Source organism: Onychostoma macrolepis, chromosome 11 (assembly GCF_012432095.1).
Source record: "Onychostoma macrolepis isolate SWU-2019 chromosome 11, ASM1243209v1, whole genome shotgun sequence".
In the NCBI taxonomy this organism is placed as follows: Eukaryota; Metazoa; Chordata; class Actinopteri; order Cypriniformes; family Cyprinidae; genus Onychostoma; species Onychostoma macrolepis.
The window spans coordinates 8,469,967-8,491,586 of NC_081165.1; the positions used below are offsets into that span (position 1 = coordinate 8,469,967).

General features: G+C 32.6%; 2 long non-coding RNA genes across 4 annotated transcripts; both read right to left on the minus strand.

Annotated features, from left to right (window-relative positions):
* Positions 1–671: 671 nt before the first annotated feature.
* Positions 672–19,740, minus strand: LOC131549536 (uncharacterized). 2 transcript variants are annotated; one of them, XR_009273415.1, is made up of 6 exons: positions 19,246–19,735; positions 6,489–6,580; positions 6,154–6,223; positions 4,276–4,427; positions 3,234–3,334; positions 673–3,146 (listed from the first exon to the last, which is right to left on the minus strand). It is a non-coding gene; the product is annotated as an uncharacterized LOC131549536 (long non-coding RNA). The 2 variants fall into 2 exon arrangements; XR_009273414.1 differs by having other exon boundaries at positions 672–3,146; positions 6,154–6,580; positions 19,246–19,740.
* LOC131549537 (uncharacterized) lies at positions 15,157–18,792 on the minus strand. 2 transcript variants are annotated; one of them, XR_009273417.1, is made up of 5 exons: positions 18,713–18,792; positions 18,378–18,447; positions 16,500–16,651; positions 15,455–15,554; positions 15,157–15,367 (listed from the first exon to the last, which is right to left on the minus strand). It is a non-coding gene; the product is annotated as an uncharacterized LOC131549537 (long non-coding RNA). The 2 variants fall into 2 exon arrangements; XR_009273416.1 differs by having other exon boundaries at positions 18,378–18,789.
* Positions 19,741–21,620: the final 1,880 nt, after the last annotated feature.

Here is a 21,620-nt window from a genome sequence, read left to right on the forward strand (position 1 = left end):
CCTGTTAACCACATTCCTCACATTTTAATCCTTGTTTTCTCCAAGAAGAATTGGCTGGAATTTTCCTGCTGCATCCAATGACAATAACTACGATGGCGTTTTAGTGCCTCGTTAAAAAAAATAAAAATAAATCTAAGATTACGAGATTAAAGTCGTAATATTTCGAGAATAAAGTCGAAACTACGAGAATAAAGTCGAAATGTTTCGAGAATAAAGTCGAAACACTACGAGAATAAAGTCGAAATATTACGAGAATAAAGTCGAAATGTTTTGAGAATAAAGATTATAGTTATAATATTTTGAGATAGGCTATTCTAGCCTTTTGCGCATGCAAATGGCCCGGATTTGGAGCACAGGGAGATATTCCAAATCTCAGTTTTCAAAATCTGTCAGTTTTATAGCGAAGTACAAACAATATGTAGGCTATATCGCAATGTGTTTGTTAAGCGGCATGTGAGTCAATCATCTTTCCGATTACAATAATATTTAGACTTTATTCTCGTAATATTTCAACTTTATTTTCGTAGTATTTCGACTTCATTCTCGAAACATTTCGACTTTATTCTCATAATATTTTGACTTTATTCTCGTAATATTTCGACTTTATTTTCGTAGTATTTCGACTTTATTTCGAGAAATATTACAAGAATAAAGTCGAAATATTACGAGAATAAAGTCGAAATGTTTCGAGAATAAAGTCGAAATACTACGAGAATAAAGTCGAAATATTACGAGAATAAAGTCGAAATGTTACGAGAATAATGTTACGAGAATAAAATCGAAATGTTTCGATCATTTAAATCGTAGAAATTAAAGTTATAATATATTGAGAGTATCCCAGCTAACCATAATATGTGATTGTTACATAACTGCAACGTAATTTGACGACCAAGCTTTCGTTGTGACAACGTAACTAGTTACTAGTTACGTTGTGGCAACCGGAAAAGTGAAATTCCCGGATACGTTGCTACAACGATCTATTTTTGAAAACAATACACATTATTATATTATATATAATTTATTTATTTTGTTTGAAAGAAGAAAGAAATGGAACACTTCATAGGAACTAAGAAACAACAAAAGAACAGGTTAGTCGTTTTCATTTTAACTTTTAAATAAGAGTTAAGTGTTACAAGGCTATTCTATTAAAAAAAAAAAAAAAAAAGAGAAAGAGAAACGAAGGCATAAGAATCTACTGAAAATGTGCCACGTAGTGATCCTCAACGTTGTCAGACCGTCCTTATTACTAACTGACAACGTCACAAAGTTTCGTTGTAGCAACGTTTCCAGGAATTTCACTTTTCCGGTTGTCACAACGTAATAGTTTGGTCGTCAAATTACATTGCAGTTACGTATTATGGTTAACTTATTTACGTCGTTGCCACTAAGTCGCAATTACCTTGCTACGACGAAAGTATGGTCTTCGTACAGTGTTGTCCTAAATCATTTTATAACTGTTCAATGTCAGGAGATTGCATAGTAGCCTACTGGTGATGACCAGTTTGAAAGTCTATATTAAGTTGTGTTGCAAATTATCTTTACTTCCAATTCATAAACTGGCCTTACGGTTCCAAACGGCGTAATGATACCTTTCAAGGGCACTTAGCAAATTTTAATAGTTTCGTTTTTTTCTGCAGTTGAAGAAAGTAGCCTAAGTCAGTATCAGTGATTCTCTCATTTTAAAGATTATCAAGAATTATTTTATTTTCCCTGAATATTCAGTTGTTTATGTCCCTTTTTTATATTTGCATAAAGTGCATCTATTGTGTCTAGAATTATTGTAGCAAAACTGAGCACCTATGAGCATGGAATGTGTATTTGTAGAGAATATTTCAGTAAAGTCATCAAGAAAATGTTTTAGGAGTTGCAAAATTATATTTTGTTTCTTTCTCTCTCACAAACCAACAAAACCATCTCAAAATCGTCACTGCAGGTGCATAAATCCTATTCTACAAATCACAAATACGGGATGTATTTAATTTTTCCAGAATTTAACTATGGTATTTGTAGATAAGTTCATGTTGGAATGACCTCCCTATCTCAATTCAAGCAGCTTTAGCTTTGAGTCTTTAGCCACTTTCAAAAAATGTCTTTTTCATCAAAACCCGACCAATTAATGCTATCACTTACCTATTCTATTCAGTTCAATTCTATTCTATTCAGTTTGATCGAATTTCAAATTCTAATCAAGCGTGCAAGTGGGATCTCACATTCTGATATGTCATGTGAGATCTCACGTAAGTTCTCATTCTTACAGTCGTGGTCAGAATTATTGGCACCCTTAGTAAATATGATCAAAGAAGCCTGTAAAAATAAATCTGTACTGTTTAAAATGTCACAGATCTGCCTGGAAGAGGATGTGTGTCTATATTGTCTATATGCAAGGTGAGGAGGATAGTTTGAGTGGCCAATGACTCTCCAAAGATCTCTTGTCAGGTGAGCTTCAAACTCACCAAGCATTATAGGAGAGACTCAGAGCTGTTACTGTGGCAAAAGGAGATTTCAAAAAGTACTGAATAAAAGGGTGCCATTAACTGTGGCCAATGTGTATTAGAGAAAAAAAAAAACTCCTCATGAGCTTCCCCCTACCCCTTTTTGATCTTTTATCAAAAAGGACTTACGATGCAGATTTATTTTCACAGGCTTCTTTGTTCATATTTACCAAGGGTGTCAATAATTCTGACTATGACTATATATATGCAAATGTGCAAAATTTGTTCATGACTTCACATTTTTTATTTGGGTGTGTGAATGTGTTTTGCCCCACATTCACATGAGTTTCTTAATTTGTTATTTGTAGAATATGATTTGTGCACCTCAGAATTTTAAATGATGTAACTTGTGTTGTGTTTGTTAGAGAGAAAGAGTAAAAAAAACATTTGGAACTCCTAAAAAAAATAAAAAATAAAAAATGTTTAAATGTACTACCTGTAATTCGCATGTGTCTATTCTTTACAACTACAAATTCCACTGGTGCTCAGTTTTACTATAATAATACCTTAGAACATAATACCAATAATACTATAGAACATGGTAGTAGTAAGTCATCTATGCAAAAGCAGAGAGGTCAGTGTGGTGTACTGTAGATACAGCTGTCCAGGTCAACATCTGATGTACTGATGTCTTCAACTGGGAATCCAGAAAACCTGCAATAAAAACAGTACAGTTCAAAATCCATCATACATAACCAATATAATAGGACCGCCCAATCCTGTTCCTGGAGATCTACCCACCTGCAGAATTCAGATCTAACCCTGATCCAACACACCCGTCTGTAATTGTCAAACTGCTTTCATTGATGCGCTGTGCGGTAGATTTGTTGACAAGTTCCTCCCTAAAAGTACATTGATAAAACTGTATTTTCATAGTGGATCATTTAATGAAGTCACTATATTGCCTTTTTAAATTATCTCATTAATAAGTTCACTAAATAATATTATTGTTATAATAAATAACATTGCCAACCTTATGAGAAAGGCATGTAACAGCATTTTAGGTTCATTTACAGTAGTTTACATTTGCATCATAAATACATACTCAGTCCCAAAGTGATTAGTAAATGTGGTAAAAAGATTTCCAAACTGATTAATCATTTAATAGTAGTAGTATATAAAACAACGAATAAAATAGAAGGCAGAAACACAGCTAAACACTCCATCTAAATCTTCTCAAACAAGTCAAAGGAGTATTAGTTCCTGTTCAAAAGTTATAGTACACAGGACAAAGAAATGAGGCATACAATCACCCCCTAAACCTTTTGCATCATCTGTGCTGGCAAAATGAGTCTAAAATTCACACAAGCTAATTTCGAGTTACAGGCAAAAGAAGTGAAAGATGTTGATTTTGGTCGAATTTGAGGTTTTCACAAAATGAGTTCATTAAGCCCTCTTCTAGCGATCCCAATGCTCCAAATAGTATTTAAACATCTAAATATATCTTTATTTGCATGTTTTCTGAGAGTAACTTTTCTCCGCCGCTTCTCGTGCTGACTGTCATCTGAAGCGGCGTATAACGGCACTTCAGGCGGCGTGCGATCCCGATAAATATACACAGATTATGCGTGAATACTTAAATACTGTAATTCTGTTATGTCTTAAATGACCATAAAAGTGACTCATTTTTCAAAATTTGTTCATTTTGACTCATTTTGCCAGCACAGGTCACAAATGGTGAAATCTCGATACAAGTAATTCAGAGAACAGGTAAACCTTGTTCATTTACATTTATTACCAACACTGTAACAATACAAAGCTGGTTGAAAATCTGCAAACTTACCTTTTAGGGCCATGATTACAATATAAGGATTATTTGGCAGCTTTGTATGTTCATCTAGTTGCCATCATCTGAAGTCTTTGAGTGCTGGCGTCTTCTGAAGTCTTCACACGCCAGGCTGGATCCAAACTGGAACTGGTGTAATCTCTAGTAACCTTGGGATGGACATCCCGAGATATAAACAGGAAACCAAAAGGAGAAAGATTAGAATAGCTGCTATTATTTCAGACAAAAGATTATTTATTTCATCACATATAACTGAAGTACAAGGTTATGAGATGTTTTCTGTGTGAATATGTTCAAATGTAATTTGGAGTTGTGTCACTGGTGTTACCGTTTAACAAAACCATTTATTTTGAAATAAAAATTACACTGATGACATCACTTGACTTCCTCCTTCCTATTTCCTGAAGATCTATGAAGAAAGGCCTATGATAAGTCCACTGTCTCTTATCAGTTATCAGAAATGTTCTCATTTATCTCATGATTTCATATGAAGCTTTTAGTTGAAGTCACTGGTATGACCTACTTTATTGTTAGGGAATTGTAAAAAAACTAGAATACAAATGGATTAAACTACTTAATTTAGTGAGTATACCATGACTGACAACATGTGGTTTGATACCTTGCAGCAGACATTTTGTAAAATGCATTTTTCATGAAATCTGTCACTGGTGTTACCTTCCTATTGGGTTACACCAGTGAAGATCAGTTTACATTTATGTTCTTTTACTAACTGCTTTCACTAATTGCCGAATGTAACAATTTAGTCTCATCTATTAGTTATAGCTGAAGAATAAGGATCTTTGGTCTAATGTATGTCACTGTTTTTTTTTTTCTTTTCTGTCACATGACATAAAATGTGTTACATGTGGCATGATAATAATTAATTTTACATCCACTGAATTCTGCTTCACTCAAGAGTTAAGATTTAAAGGATTGCATCATTATTTGTTTATAACTGTTTTTTTTTTTTCAAATATTTTCATTGTTATAGAAAATACATGGTTGCGCATCATTCAATCACACTTTTAACAAACCTGATTAAAATAAATAAAACATAATCTCCTTATTTGTAACATTATCATTGTTGTTCTGTAACTCTGACTACATGTGCTGGAAAAAATAAAATAAAAATCGAGAAATAATATTTAATAAAAACCTCTAAAATTGACAAAGAAGGTAAAAAAAATGTTAGATTGTGGTCTTTAAATAAATGGTACAAAAAATATAAAAATAATTTAGCTGTCATTTATGGGTATTCATAAAGTCAAAAGGTAATCTAATAATGTGGTCTAAGTTTAAACGTTAAAAAAAGAAATACATTTTAAGACATCTTGCCATACCAAAAGTGGATGTTTCTGTAGAATGACCCAAATATGTATGTAAAAAAAAAAAAAGCTGTGCGGAGGATTTTTGTGTGAATGTTTTAACAGTGTAAAGTTTGTTTGTTTATTTTTTTTTATTAGGATTTTTTTTAAAGAAAATTCTTATTTTGTTCAGCAACGATGCATTAAATTGATCAAAAATGAGTGTAAAGTTTTCTGTTACAACTAATGCTGTTCTTTTGAAATTTCTATTCATCAAAGAATCCTGAAAAAAAAAACACACACAAAAAAATATTGTGCAGCACAACTGTTTTCAACATTGATAATAATCAGAAATGTTTCTTGAGCAGCAAATCAGTATATTAGTATGATTTCTGAAGATCATGTGACACTGAAGACTGGAGTAATGATGCTGAAAATTCAGCTTTGATCACAGGAATAAATGACATTTTACAATATATTCACACAGAAAACAGCTATTTTAATTTGTAATAATATTTCACAGTATTACTGTTTTTTTTTTTTTAAATCTGCATTTTTTAATAAATTCAACCTTTGTGAGCATTAGCCATATGGTTCATTGTGCCTGGGAGATGTTGTCCGACAGGAGGTCCGCTCTAAGTCTGGTGTGCAGGCCATCAACATGGAAGAATGTAGGAACATAACAAGCAATTTGTCACAGAGCCAACAATATTTAGTATACAATGCCAGCCAGGTTTATTACAAGGAACCAAGCTAGAGCAGGTGAAATGTAGAAAAGAGAAAGAAGAATATACAGAAAATATTTTTTTAACATAACAATTTGCTTCTAGGTTTACTTATTTAATATTGCTCATACTTCTTACTTGTGGATGTCAAAGCCCTCTTAAAAATGTTTAGAAGCTTCACCTGTTCACTTGTGTTCCTTACTTCTCTGTCTGCGGCTCCCTTCAGAAATTGTGAAATCTTGGAGCCTCCCATGTTGCTGTTTTTTTCTTCTTCTGAAGTCACAGAACAGTTTATCATCAATATTTGTTTACCATGAGAGATCAAAATACGTTTGAACTAGATTCAGTTAATTGTCCCGCTGATGTAAGTGACGTCACCGATTAACGGTACAGTGTAGGCTATGTTTAGGTTAAATAAATGAGCCTATTTCCAATCACCCACTGAAAAATTACCAGCTAAACTTTTACAGAACTGTCAAAACCTCTCAGATGCACATAAAGATGTGATTAAAATCCCAAACTTTCAAAAAGAGCTCAGTCTATGGAGTTAGCCTAACTTACTTCCTCTGAAAACGGCTAAGATGCTAACGGACTGGTAAGAAGACACTAAACCATTTCTATGAACTAATTTCACCAGAAGCGACTCAAATAAAAGCAAGAGAGGAGTCAGGAATAGTTATATTTAATATTTGTGAGATTTTAGGGACTAAACTTACCGAAAACAGTAAAACTGCAGCGAGAAACGGAGCTTCCTGCTTGTCGGTCGTTGTGTTCATATTATGTCTATGGTTGTGTTGACGCCCGTTACCATGGCAACTCCCTCCGCTCCAGTGTTTGAACCAAAGCGGCTCGAACGTTCAGCACGCACGCATTAAAACACGTCACAGTCACGCAGAATTTACATAAATAATCATATAAAATTAGAACATTACATAAATAATTAACTTAATCTAATTAAATTATTATTAAACCATACATTTAATTTATTTAAATGTAGTATTATGACACTCTGCACGTGACTCACACTTTTTTTTTTTTTTTCAAATGAAACCTCAACCACCTTATTTCATTAGAAAGCCTTGAATGTAGACCAGGGGTGGGCAATTAATTTTCCTAAGGGGCCACAAGAGAAACTTGGGCAGTTTAGTTGATTCTATATATTTTTAAATAAATAAATAAAAATAAATAAATAAAACTGTAAATGAATGAAAATGTCAAGCACAATATTTTATTAACGTTCGCAAAAACAGTTGAAATTGTGCATTTTTTTTGCAGTGTTTCAAAAACTAGCTAACTGATCAGAACCTATAAATGTTTACACACAATTATGTAACTCCTTTACAGCAAGCAATGTTGTATCTAACTGTATACACCCATGTATTGGTATTACATAATCGTAATATTTATCTGAGGTCATCTTATGAAATGTAATAAATATAAGCTATATGAGTCATTGAAAATGCTTTAAATACAGTAAGTCTTCTGAAGTAGCCTGCTTATTCTTTTGAGTGATCATTTTCGAAAATCACTGAAAAAAATTAAATCAACACACACACACACACACACACACATATACATACATGTATATATATACATACATACATACATATATATACACACAGTAAAAATGAAACAATCATGCTAAATAGCACTGAAAGTGGTTCATAATGAATATGAATGGCTCCTAATAATAGGGAAATCACTTTAAGTGATATATTTAAAGGTGCTATACAGCACCTTTGTCAAATGGTGCTATGTAGAACCATAAGAGGAACCAGGAGAATTTTTCTTGAAACCCTCCCAAACAACATGTGGTGATGTAGGTGCTGTTTGCCACTCAAACTCTCCTTCTCACCGTGCATTAGGACGATATAGACACACGTCCTCTTCCAGGCAGTTTCGTAACATTTTATGTTGATTGGAAATTCTTAATTATTGCCCTGATGGTGGAAATGGGAATTTTCACTGCTCTAGCTCTTTTCTTAAAGCCACTTCACTAATTTGTGGAGCTCAATTATCTTTTGCTGCACATCAGAAATATATTCTTTGGTTTTTCTCATTGTGATTGATGATTAAGGGAATTTGGGCTTTGTTTTCCCTCCTATTCATATTTCTGTGAAACAGGAAGCCATGGCTGGATAATTTCATGTTCATAATCACCCTGGAGTGCTCAAAATTGTGAATATGAATGGGAATATACTTCAGAGATATTTAAGAATTTCTAGGGGTGCCAGTAATTGTGTCCAACGTGTATTCGAGAAAAACATTCATAATGATATTTCCCCCCATTTTAAATTCTTATTATCCAATGAAAGGTTAGATTTTTGTGATTTTTTTAAATAAAAGATCAAAAGGACTAACAATGCAGATTAATTTTCACAGCCTTCTTTGATCATATTTACCAAGGGTGCCGATATTTTTGGCCATGACTAAATCTTTAGTTTACATGCAACAAAAATTAGCTTAGTGTCAAAACCTACACAAAAGCATCAATCACTCTCGCGGTTACAATCTATCTGTTCATTATCCGTTCAATCTATCCGATCATTCATTATGTTACTCTTTATTAGTACTTATAAATCACATATTAATGCTTTATTCTATATGATCATATTCTAAACCCTTTAACCTTACCCAATAACTAAACATATCTACCATAACTACTACCTTGCTATCAACAAGCATCAAATTAATAGTTTAACTTTTAGTTCATAGTGAATATATGTTCCCTAATCTAAACCAGAACATCTTACTCCACCTAAGACCAGCAGACCAGTTCAGACATCATGTCTTTCTTAAAAGTGCTTAATGACAAAATGAACTGAAATGAAAATGAAATGCTTTAATGCACTTTTGAGCACACCTTGTGTGGGGTGGATGAATGACATTTATAGCACTCTAATGCAGTTTTGTTTTTTCTTCATGGTATGCTTGACATTTCCATGGAAGTGTAATTTGGTTTTATGTAATACATACGACTAAGGACATTCTCTATGACTCAAAATCATTTTGAGATAGCAAAGAGGTGTGGACATCATGACACTTTGGTCAATATCATATTATACGTCATAGTTTTTCCTGTGGTTGCCATATAATATTGACTTCCACAAAGTCACTTTTTATAGAATGTCACTAGAACAAAAGAAACATCAAGTATTACATTTCTGCCCAAAACCTATGCTGCATTGTTTGTCTGATGGACATGATGTTTGTTGGCAAGAGGTGTGTTGTTATGTTATGTTATCCAACTGATTTGATGGTTTTCTTTTCTTTTTTTGGCAGACAATAAAATGAGTGGAAATATCTCATATACCTACACTTAAGGAGTGACGCAAGCCTTATCTATGCACAGCCTAGCAACCTATTTGCAACATCTTTGTTTATTTTCTGCATTGTCGTGCGAACTAGCTTCTGGACCGAGTTCAAATGCTAAACTGATTAGTTTCTGAACAGTGTAATATGATAGTGTGAAACAGTCATTTTCATTGTCCAAATTAGGCTTCAACAAAACTTATGAATATAAATCAGGCATCAACTCAAAATCCACTTCATCTCCGGCCTATTTAGTTTTGGGAAACAATTGAGTTTGGATCTTTCAGGTAATCTTTAGATTTGTTTGGAGTAATAAACTAGGTATTAATAGGTATTGTTTTAAATCGAATTGCAATGTATGAACTGCAATAGCCACTAAATTTAAAACTGATGTTTTATTGTATGTACACATAATCTCGCCTAAAATCTCAGCAGTTCATCTTTTCATTAAATACCTATAAAGGTGAACAAGTACAAATGAGAACAAATACAAATTTTCAGAAGATACACAAATGAAAAGAATAACTTTTTTTCTTCTTCTTGGATTTATTGCAACCTGTCATGGAAAGGGTGTAACAGGTGAAGGTCATATAACTGTTCAGGCATTACAAAATCACATGCACTCCCAATCAGTGTGGTTTACTCAAGGCGTGAACTTACGTTTTCTTTTTTAAACGCAAAAGTGCCCGCAGCTGATAACATTTATTATTTGCAGGGAAACACATACACAAGAAACACTGATGGCAGGTTCATTCGGCTGACTATTTTCATACAGATTTTGTTGGAGAGAGCAAGTGTTGAAATATATATTTTATAAATATTTAAAAACTACTCTCTCACAGAAACAATCTCAATATGTATTTCTGGAAAAAAACTTACTTTATTGCCTCAATCCTACTGGTATTTTTCGCTGTCATGATAATTGGAGCAAACTCAGGTAAGTGTTCAAAAGCCTTTCGTTATTTAGTTTAAAACTAAATTAACTGATAAAAAAAAAAAAAAAAAATATATATATATATATATATATATATATATATATATATATATATATATATGTGTGTGTGTGTGTGTGTGTGTGTGTGTGTGTGTGTGTGTGTTGGCATTTTCTTAAAAAGAAAAGAATGTGAATAAGCTGGCGAAAAAGATAGAAAGATGATGTGATATTCATAACACCCATGCTATAAATACTCTAACTGTGGTATGTGATAAATATACATACTGACAAACCTCTAATGTTAATGTTTTTATAAATGTACAAATATTAATGTTCATACTTAAAACATAATATCTTAACATTATGAAATACAAGTGTCAAAAAACATGTAAAAACACCATGCAAGACAAAAAAAAGTCAATAAGGAAAATAAATATTAAAATCAAATTTAAACATAAAATATAGATTTAAAAATAGGCAGCGATGGATGCTATTTCCACTAAGTGCAAATAGCAATGGATTCTATTTACACCAAGTGAAAATAGCAGTATTTTTAACGATATGCTATTTGGGTCATTCCACCGAATGGGTGCCATTTGCTTCCAAAACTCTTAAAAAATTTTAATTTACTATCTTTTTTAAACACTGAATCTAGTAATACACATATTTAACTATTCAAAATCTGTATCGGTCCATCTCTGGTAACTTTATTTAATTTTTTACACAATTATTAAGTGGAAGATTGATGCATTTTTCTCAGTCCTGTTACCAAAACTCTGTCTTTTTAAAAGCATGTTTTAAAAATATGTCTACAAATTCCTACATTTCCCCCTCAGGCAGGTGTTTATTTTAAATAAATTGTTGGTTTCAAGGTCAAAAAACATAATTTTTATCATAAAAAGTCACTATTTATCTACATAAGGTGTATTTTTCTAAACTACACAAACCCATTTTTTCATTTTAAAGGCGATTCAAACCTCAATCTTATTAATTTTCTATGATGCAATTTATTAAACAGTAGAATAAATTATGGACCAAACTTAATTAAAAAAATAGTGGTTTAACTTTATTTTTTAAAGAAAAAACTATTTAGGAATGAACAGGAATGAAACTGGTAACAGGAAGGAATATCCCCATTATATTAGTATACAGGTTTGACTACACATGTGAGGTATTAATGCCTGCACCAATAGAGTGAAGAGTGTTGAACATCAATTAGTGAGCTGACCTCGCTGCTAAAAAAAGGCAAAATCATGTTTCTATTTAAATCTATTGGCCTGCAGAGGTTTTTGTTAGGGTTATGTTTAGGGGTAGAGGACAGGTTATAAGATAAGATATAAATAACTAAAAAAATAATAAATATTAAATTTAAATTAATATAAAAAATAATAAACTTAATATCTTTTCAGTTTTTTCTGTGGATATTGTTTTCTTATAGCGCAGCTCACACTTAAAAACCATTCTATATATGAGTCTAATACATAATTGTCACAGGACAGAAATCATACATTTTCTGTCATACTTGCAGGAATGTAATCTAAAACAACAATGCAGGAACAACTATAGGTTTTCTCTAGGCAAAAGCATTGTCTCAGTTTGAATAGAAGGCCAAAACGTTGAGAAAAAGATGCATTTTCAAATTTATCTAGATTAATATGGATGTAGCCTAATAATTACATTAATAAATCTGACTACTTTTAGAACACTCCTGTTACTTTTACTCAGTTACTATATACAAGTATAGGATATATGAGTATATAAGTAACAGGACTGAAAGTAACAGGATTGAGATTTTACAATAAAATTAGCAAATACATAAAATCTAGCCACATGGAGTACATGATCAAATTATGAGAATACGCAGCAAATTATAGTGATTCACAAAGATTTGTATTTTTAAAATAAACAAGTAACATCTAAGAAATAATTTAGGTAACAGGACAATATATTTATAATGACGCTCCCAGCCACCGTTACAATATCATTAAATATACAGAAAAGAAAATAAGACCACATGCATTCGGTCATTTCATTGCCTTCAGAAGATCCAGATGTTGAAAATCTGTCAGTTTTATAGCGAAGTACAAACAATATGTAGGCTATATCGCAATGTGTTTGTTAAGCGGCATGTGAGTCAATCATCTTTCCGATTACAATAATATTTAGACTTTATTCTCGTAATATTTCGACTTTATTTTCGTAGTATTTCGACTTCATTCTCGAAACATTTCGACTTTATTCTCATAATATTTTGACTTTATTCTCGTAATATTTCGACTTTATTTTCGTAGTATTTCGACTTTATTTCGAGAAATATTACAAGAATAAAGTCGAAATATTACGAGAATAAAGTCGAAATGTTTCGAGAATAAAGTCGAAATACTACGAGAATAAAGTCGAAATATTACGAGAATAAAGTCGAAATGTTACGAGAATAATGTTACGAGAATAAAATCGAAATGTTTCGATCATTTAAATCGTAGAAATTAAAGTTATAATATATTGAGAGTATCCCAGCTAACCATAATATGTGATTGTTACATAACTGCAACGTAATTTGACGACCAAGCTTTCGTTGTGACAACGTAACTAGTTACTAGTTACGTTGTGGCAACCGGAAAAGTGAAATTCCCGGATGCGTTGCTACAACGATCTATTTTTGAAAACAATACACATTATTATATTATATATAATTTATTTATTTTGTTTGAAAGAAGAAAGAAATGGAACACTTCATAGGAACTAAGAAACAACAAAAGAACAGGTTAGTCGTTTTCATTTTAACTTTTAAATAAGAGTTAAGTGTTACAAGGCTATTCTATTAAAAAAAAAAAAGAGAAAGAGAAACGAAGGCATAAGAATCTACTGAAAATGTGCCACGTAGTGATCCTCAACGTTGTCAGACCGTCCTTATTACTAACTGACAACGTCACAAAGTTTCGTTGTAGCAACGTTTCCAGGAATTTCACTTTTCCGGTTGTCACAACGTAATAGTTTGGTCGTCAAATTACATTGCAGTTACGTATTATGGTTAACTTATTTACGTCGTTGCCACTAAGTCGCAATTACCTTGCTACGACGAAAGTATGGTCTTCGTACAGTGTTGTCCTAAATCATTTTATAACTGTTCAATGTCAGGAGATTGCATAGTAGCCTACTGGTGATGACCAGTTTGAAAGTCTATATTAAGTTGTGTTGCAAATTATCTTTACTTCCAATTCATAAACTGGCCTTACGGTTCCAAACGGCGTAATGATACCTTTCAAGGGCACTTAGCAAATTTTAATAGTTTCGTTTTTTTCTGCAGTTGAAGAAAGTAGCCTAAGTCAGTATCAGTGATTCTCTCATTTTAAAGATTATCAAGAATTATTTTATTTTCCCTGAATATTCAGTTGTTTATGTCCCTTTTTTATATTTGCATAAAGTGCATCTATTGTGTCTAGAATTATTGTAGCAAAACTGAGCACCTATGAGCATGGAATGTGTATTTGTAGAGAATATTTCAGTAAAGTCATCAAGAAAATGTTTTAGGAGTTGCAAAATTATATTTTGTTTCTTTCTCTCTCACAAACCAACAAAACCATCTCAAAATCGTCACTGCAGGTGCATAAATCCTATTCTACAAATCACAAATACGGGGATGTATTTAATTTTTCCAGAATTTAACTATGGTATTTGTAGATAAGTTCATGTTGGAATGACCTCCCTATCTCAATTCAAGCAGCTTTAGCTTTGAGTCTTTAGCCACTTTCAAAAAATGTCTTTTTCATCAAAACCCGACCAATTAATGCTATCACTTACCTATTCTATTCAGTTCAATTCTATTCTATTCAGTTTGATCGAATTTCAAATTCTAATCAAGCGTGCAAGTGGGATCTCACATTCTGATATGTCATGTGAGATCTCACGTAAGTTCTCATTCTTACAGTCGTGGTCAGAATTATTGGCACCCTTAGTAAATATGATCAAAGAAGCCTGTAAAAATAAATCTGTACTGTTTAAAATGTCACAGATCTGCCTGGAAGAGGATGTGTGTCTATATTGTCTATATGCAAGGTGAGGAGGATAGTTTGAGTGGCCAATGACTCTCCAAAGATCTCTTGTCAGGTGAGCTTCAAACTCACCAAGCATTATAGGAGAGACTCAGAGCTGTTACTGTGGCAAAAGGAGATTTCAAAAAGTACTGAATAAAAGGGTGCCATTAACTGTGGCCAATGTGTATTAGAGAAAAAAAAAAACTCCTCATGAGCTTCCCCCTACCCCTTTTTGATCTTTTATCAAAAAGGACTTACGATGCAGATTTATTTTCACAGGCTTCTTTGTTCATATTTACCAAGGGTGTCAATAATTCTGACTATGACTATATATATGCAAATGTGCAAAATTTGTTCATGACTTCACATTTTTTATTTGGGTGTGTGAATGTGTTTTGCCCCACATTCACATGAGTTTCTTAATTTGTTATTTGTAGAATATGATTTGTGCACCTCAGAATTTTAAATGATGTAACTTGTGTTGTGTTTGTTAGAGAGAAAGAGTAAAAAAAACATTTGGAACTCCTAAAAAATAAAAATAAAAAATGTTTAAATGTACTACCTGTAATTCGCATGTGTCTATTCTTTACAACTACAAATTCCACTGGTGCTCAGTTTTACTATAATAATACCTTAGAACATAATACCAATAATACTATAGAACATGGTAGTAGTAAGTCATCTATGCAAAAGCAGAGAGGTCAGTGTGGTGTACTGTAGATACAGCTGTCCAGGTCAACATCTGATGTACTGATGTCTTCAACTGGGAATCCAGAAAACCTGCAATAAAAACAGTACAGTTCAAAATCCATCATACATAACCAATATAATAGGACCGCCCAATCCTGTTCCTGGAGATCTACCCACCTGCAGAATTCAGATCTAACCCTGATCCAACACACCGTCTGTAATTGTCAAACTGCTTTCATTGATGCGCTGTGCGGTAGATTTGTTGACAAGTTCCTCCCTAAAAGTACATTGATAAAACTGTATTTTCATAGTGGATCATTTAATGAAGTCACTATATTGCCTTTTTAAATTATCTCATTAATAAGTTCGCTAAATAATATTATTGTTATAATAAATAACATTGCCAACCTTATGAGAAAGGCATGTAACAGCATTTTAGGTTCATTTACAGTAGTTTACATTTGCATCATAAATACATACTCAGTCCCAAAGTGATTAGTAAATGTGGTAAAAAGATTTCCAAACTGATTAATCATTTAATAGTAGTAGTATATAAAACAACGAATAAAATAGAAGGCAGAAACACAGCTAAACACTCCATCTAAATCTTCTCAAACAAGTCAAAGGAGTATTAGTTCCTGTTCAAAAGTTATAGTACACAGGACAAAGAAATGAGGCATACAATCACCCCCTAAACCTTTTGCATCATCTGTGCTGGCAAAATGAGTCTGAAATTCACACAAGCTAATTTCGAGTTACAGGCAAAAGAAGTGAAAGATGTTGATTTTGGTCGAATTTGAGGTTTTCACAAAAATGAGTTCATTAAGCCCTCTTCTAGCGATCCCAATGCTCCAAATAGTATTTAAACATCTAAATATATCTTTATTTGCATGTTTTCTGAGAGTAACTTTTCTCCGCTCGCTTCTCGTGCTGACTGTCATCTGAAGCGAGCGTATAACGGCACTTCAGACGGCGTGCGATCCCGATAAATATACACAGATTATGCGTGAATACTTAAATACTGTAATTCTGTTATGTCTTAAATGACCATAAAAAGTGACTCATTTTTCAAAATTTGTTCATTTTGACTCATTTTGCCAGCACAGGTCACAAATGGTGAAATCTCGATACAAGTAATTCAGAGAACAGGTAAACCTTGTTCATTTACATTTATTACCAACACTGTAACAATACAAAGCTGGTTGAAAATCTGCAAACTTACCTTTTAGGGCCATGATTACAATATAAGGATTATTTGGCAGCTTTGTATGTTCATCTAGTTGCCATCATCTGAAGTCTTTGAGTGCTGGCGTCTTCTGAAGTCTTCACACGCCAGGCTGGATCCAAACTGGAACTGGTGTAATCTCTAGTAACCTTGGGATGGACATCCCGAGATATAAACAGGAAACCAAAAGGAGAAAGATTAGAATAGCTGCTATTATTTCAGACAAAAGATTATTTATTTCATCACATATAACTGAAGTACAAGGTTATGAGATGTTTTCTGTGTGAATATGTTCAAATGTAATTTGGAGTTGTGTCACTGGTGTTACCGTTTAACAAAAACCATTTATTTTGAAATAAAAATTACACTGATGACATCACTTGACTTCCTCCTTCCTATTTCCTGAAGATCTATGAAGAAAGGCCTATGATAAGTCCACTGTCTCTTATCAGTTATCAGAAATGTTCTCATTTATCTCATGATTTCATATGAAGCTTTTAGTTGAAGTCACTGGTATGACCTACTTTATTGTTAGGAATTGTAAAAAACTAGAATACAAATGGATTAAACTACTTAATTTAGTGAGTATACCATGACTGACAACATGTGGTTTGATACCTTGCAGCAGACATTTTGTAAAATGCATTTTTCATGAAATCTGTCACTGGTGTTACCTTCCTATTGGGTTACACCAGTGAAGATCAGTTTACATTTATGTTCTTTACTAACTGCTTTCACTAATTGCCGAATGTAACAATTTAGTCTCATCTATTAGTTATAGCTGAAGAATAAGGATCTTTGGTCTAATGTATGTCACTGTTTTTTTTTTTCTTTTCTGTCACATGACATAAAATGTGTTACATGTGGCATGATAATAATTAATTTTACATCCACTGAATTCTGCTTCACTCAAGAGTTAAGATTTAAAGGATTGCATCATTATTTGTTTATAACTGTTTTTTTTTTTTCAAATATTTTCATTGTTATAGAAAATACATGGTTGCGCATCATTCAATCACACTTTTAACAAACCTGATTAAAATAAAATAAAACATAATCTCCTTATTTGTAACATTATCATTGTTGTTCTGTAACTCTGACTACATGTGCTGGAAAAAATAAAATAAAAATCGAGAAATAATATTTAATAAAAACCTCTAAAATTGACAAAGAAGGTAAAAAAAATGTTAGATTGTGGTCTTTAAATAAATGGTACAAAAAATATAAAAATAATTTAGCTGTCATTTATGGGTATTCATAAAGTCAAAAGGTAATCTAATAATGTGGTCTAAGTTTAAACGTTAAAAAAAGAAATACATTTTAAGACATCTTGCCATACCAAAAGTGGATGTTTCTGTAGAATGACCCAAATATGTATGTAAAAAAAAAAAAAAAGCTGTGCGGAGGATTTTTGTGTGAATGTTTTAACAGTGTAAAGTTTGTTTGTTTATTTTTTTTTATTAGGATTTTTTTTAAAGAAAATTCTTATTTTGTTCAGCAACGATGCATTAAATTGATCAAAAATGAGTGTAAAGTTTTCTGTTACAACTAATGCTGTTCTTTTGAAATTTCTATTCATCAAAGAATCCTGAAAAAAAAAACACACACAAAAAAATATTGTGCAGCACAACTGTTTTCAACATTGATAATAATCAGAAATGTTTCTTGAGCAGCAAATCAGTATATTAGTATGATTTCTGAAGATCATGTGACACTGAAGACTGGAGTAATGATGCTGAAAATTCAGCTTTGATCACAGAATAAATGACATTTTACAATATATTCACACAGAAAACAGCTATTTTAATTTGTAATAATATTTCACAGTATTACTGTTTTTTTTTTTTTAAATCTGCATTTTTTAATAAATTCAACCTTTGTGAGCATTAGCCATATGGTTCATTGTGCCTGGGAGATGTTGTCCGACAGGAGGTCCGCTCTAAGTCTGGTGTGCAGGCCATCAACATGGAAGAATGTAGGAACATAACAAGCAATTTGTCACAGAGCCAACAATATTTAGTATACAATGCCAGCCAGGTTTATTACAAGGAACCAAGCTAGAGCAGGTGAAATGTAGAAAAGAGAAAGAAGAATATACAGAAAATATTTTTTTAACATAACAATTTGCTTCTAGGTTTACTTATTTAATATTGCTCATACTTCTTACTTGTGGATGTCAAAGCCCTCTTAAAAATGTTTAGAAGCTTCACCTGTTCACTTGTGTTCCTTACTTCTCTGTCTGCGGCTCCCTTCAGAAATTGTGAAATCTTGGAGCCTCCCATGTTGCTGTTTTTCTTCTTCTGAAGTCACAGAACAGTTTATCATCAATATTTGTTTACCATGAGAGATCAAAATACGTTTGAACTAGATTCAGTTAATTGTCCCGCTGATGTAAGTGACGTCACCGATTAACGGTACAGTGTAGGCTATGTTTAGGTTAAATAAATGAGCCTATTTCCAATCACCCACTGAAAAATTACCAGCTAAACTTTTACAGAACTGTCAAAACCTCTCAGATGCACATAAAGATGTGATTAAAATCCCAAACTTTCAAAAAGAGCTCAGTCTATGGAGTTAGCCTAACTTACTTCCTCTGAAAACGGCTAAGATGCTAACGGACTGGTAAGAAGACACTAAACCATTTCTATGAACTAATTTCACCAGAAGCGACTCAAATAAAAGCAAGAGAGGAGTCAGGAATAGTTATATTTAATATTTGTGAGATTTTAGGGACTAAACTTACCGAAAACAGTAAAAACTGCAGCGAGAAACGGAGCTTCCTGCTTGTCGGTCGTTGTGTTCATATTATGTCTATGGTTGTGTTGACGCCCCGTTACCATGGCAACTCCCTCCGCTCCAGTGTTTGAACCAACGCGGCTCGAACGTTCAGCACGCACGCATTAAAACACGTCACAGTCACGCAGAATTTACATAAATAATCATATAAAATTAGAACATTACATAAATAATTAACTTAATCTAATTAAATTATTATTAAACCATACATTTAATTTATTTAAATGTAGTATTATGACACTCTGCACGTGACTCACACTTTTTTTTTTTTTTTCAAATGAAACCTCAACCACCTTATTTCATTAGAAAGCCTTGAATGTAGACCAGGGGTGGGCAATTAATTTTCCTAAGGGGCCACAAGAGAAACTTGGGCAGTTTAGTTGATTCTATATATTTTTTTAAATAAATAAAATAAAAATAAATAAATAAAACTGTAAATGAATGAAAATGTCAAGCACAATATTTTATTAACGTCATAAAAACAGTTGAAATTGTGCATTTTTTTGCAGTGTTTCAAAAACTAGCTAACTGATCAGAACCTATAAATGTTTACACACAATTATGTAACTCCTTTACAGCAAGCAATGTTGTATCTAACTGTATACACCCATGTATTGGTATTACATAATCGTAATATTTATCTGAGGTCATCTTATGAAATGTAATAAATATAAGCTATATGAGTCATTGAAAATGCTTTAAATACAGTAAGTCTTCTGAAGTAGCCTGCTTATTCTTTTGAGTGATCATTTTCGAAAATCACTGAAAAAATTAAATCAACACACACACACACACACACACATATACATACATGTATATATATACATACATACATACATATATATACACACAGTAAAATGAAACAATCATGCTAAATAGCACTGAAAGTGGTTCATAATGAATATGAATGGCTCCTAATAATAGGGAAATCACTTTAAGTGATATATTTAAAGGTGCTATACAGCACCTTTGTCAAATGGTGCTATGTAGAACCATAAGAGGAACCAGGAGAATTTTTCTTGAAACCCTCCCAAACAACATGTGGTGATGTAGGTGCTGTTTGCCACTCAAACTCTCCTTCTCACCGTGCATTAGGACGATATAGACACACGTCCTCTTCCAGGCAGTTTCGTAACATTTTATGTTGATTGGAAATTCTTAATTATTGCCCTGATGCTGGAAATGGGAATTTTCACTGCTCTAGCTCTTTTCTTAAAGCCACTTCACTAATTTGTGGAGCTCAATTATCTTTTGCTGCACATCAGAAATATATTCTTTGGTTTTTCTCATTGTGATCGATGATTAAGGGAATTTGGGCTTTGTTTTCCCTCCTATTCATATTTCTGTGAAACAGGAAGCCATGGCTGGATAATTTCATGTTCATAATCACCCTGGAGTGCTCAAAATTGTGAATATGAATGGAATATACTTCAGAGATATTTAAGAATTTCTAGGGGTGCCAGTAATTGTGTCCAACGTGTATTCGAGAAAAACATTCATAATGATATTTCCCCCCATTTTAATTCTTATTATCCAATGAAAGGTTAGATTTTTGTGATTTTTTTAAATAAAAGATCAAAAGGACTAACAATGCAGATTAATTTTCACAGCCTTCTTTGATCATATTTACCAAGGGTGCCGATATTTTTGGCCATGACTAAATCTTTAGTTTACATGCAACAAAAATTAGCTTAGTGTCAAAACCTACACAAAAGCATCAATCACTCTCGCGGTTACAATCTATCTGTTCATTATCCGTTCAATCTATCCGATCATTCATTATGTTACTCTTTATTAGTACTTATAAATCACATATTAATGCTTTATTCTATATGATCATATTCTAAACCCTTTAACCTTACCCAATAACTAAACATATCTACCATAACTACTACCTTGCTATCAACAAGCATCAAATTAATAGTTTAACTTTTAGTTCATAGTGAATATATGTTCCCTAATCTAAACCAGAACATCTTACTCCACCTAAGACCAGCAGACCAGTTCAGACATCATGTCTTTCTTAAAAGTGCTTAATGACAAAATGAACTGAAATGAAAATGAAATGCTTTAATGCACTTTTGAGCACACCTTGTGTGGGGTGGATGAATGACATTTATAGCACTCTAATGCAGTTTTGTTTTTTCTTCATGGTATGCTTGACATTTCCATGGAAGTGTAATTTGGTTTTATGTAATACATACGACTAAGGACATTCTCTATGACTCAAAATCATTTTGAGATAGCAAAGAGGTGTGGACATCATGACACTTTGGTCAATATCATATTATACGTCATAGTTTTTCCTGTGGTTGCCATATA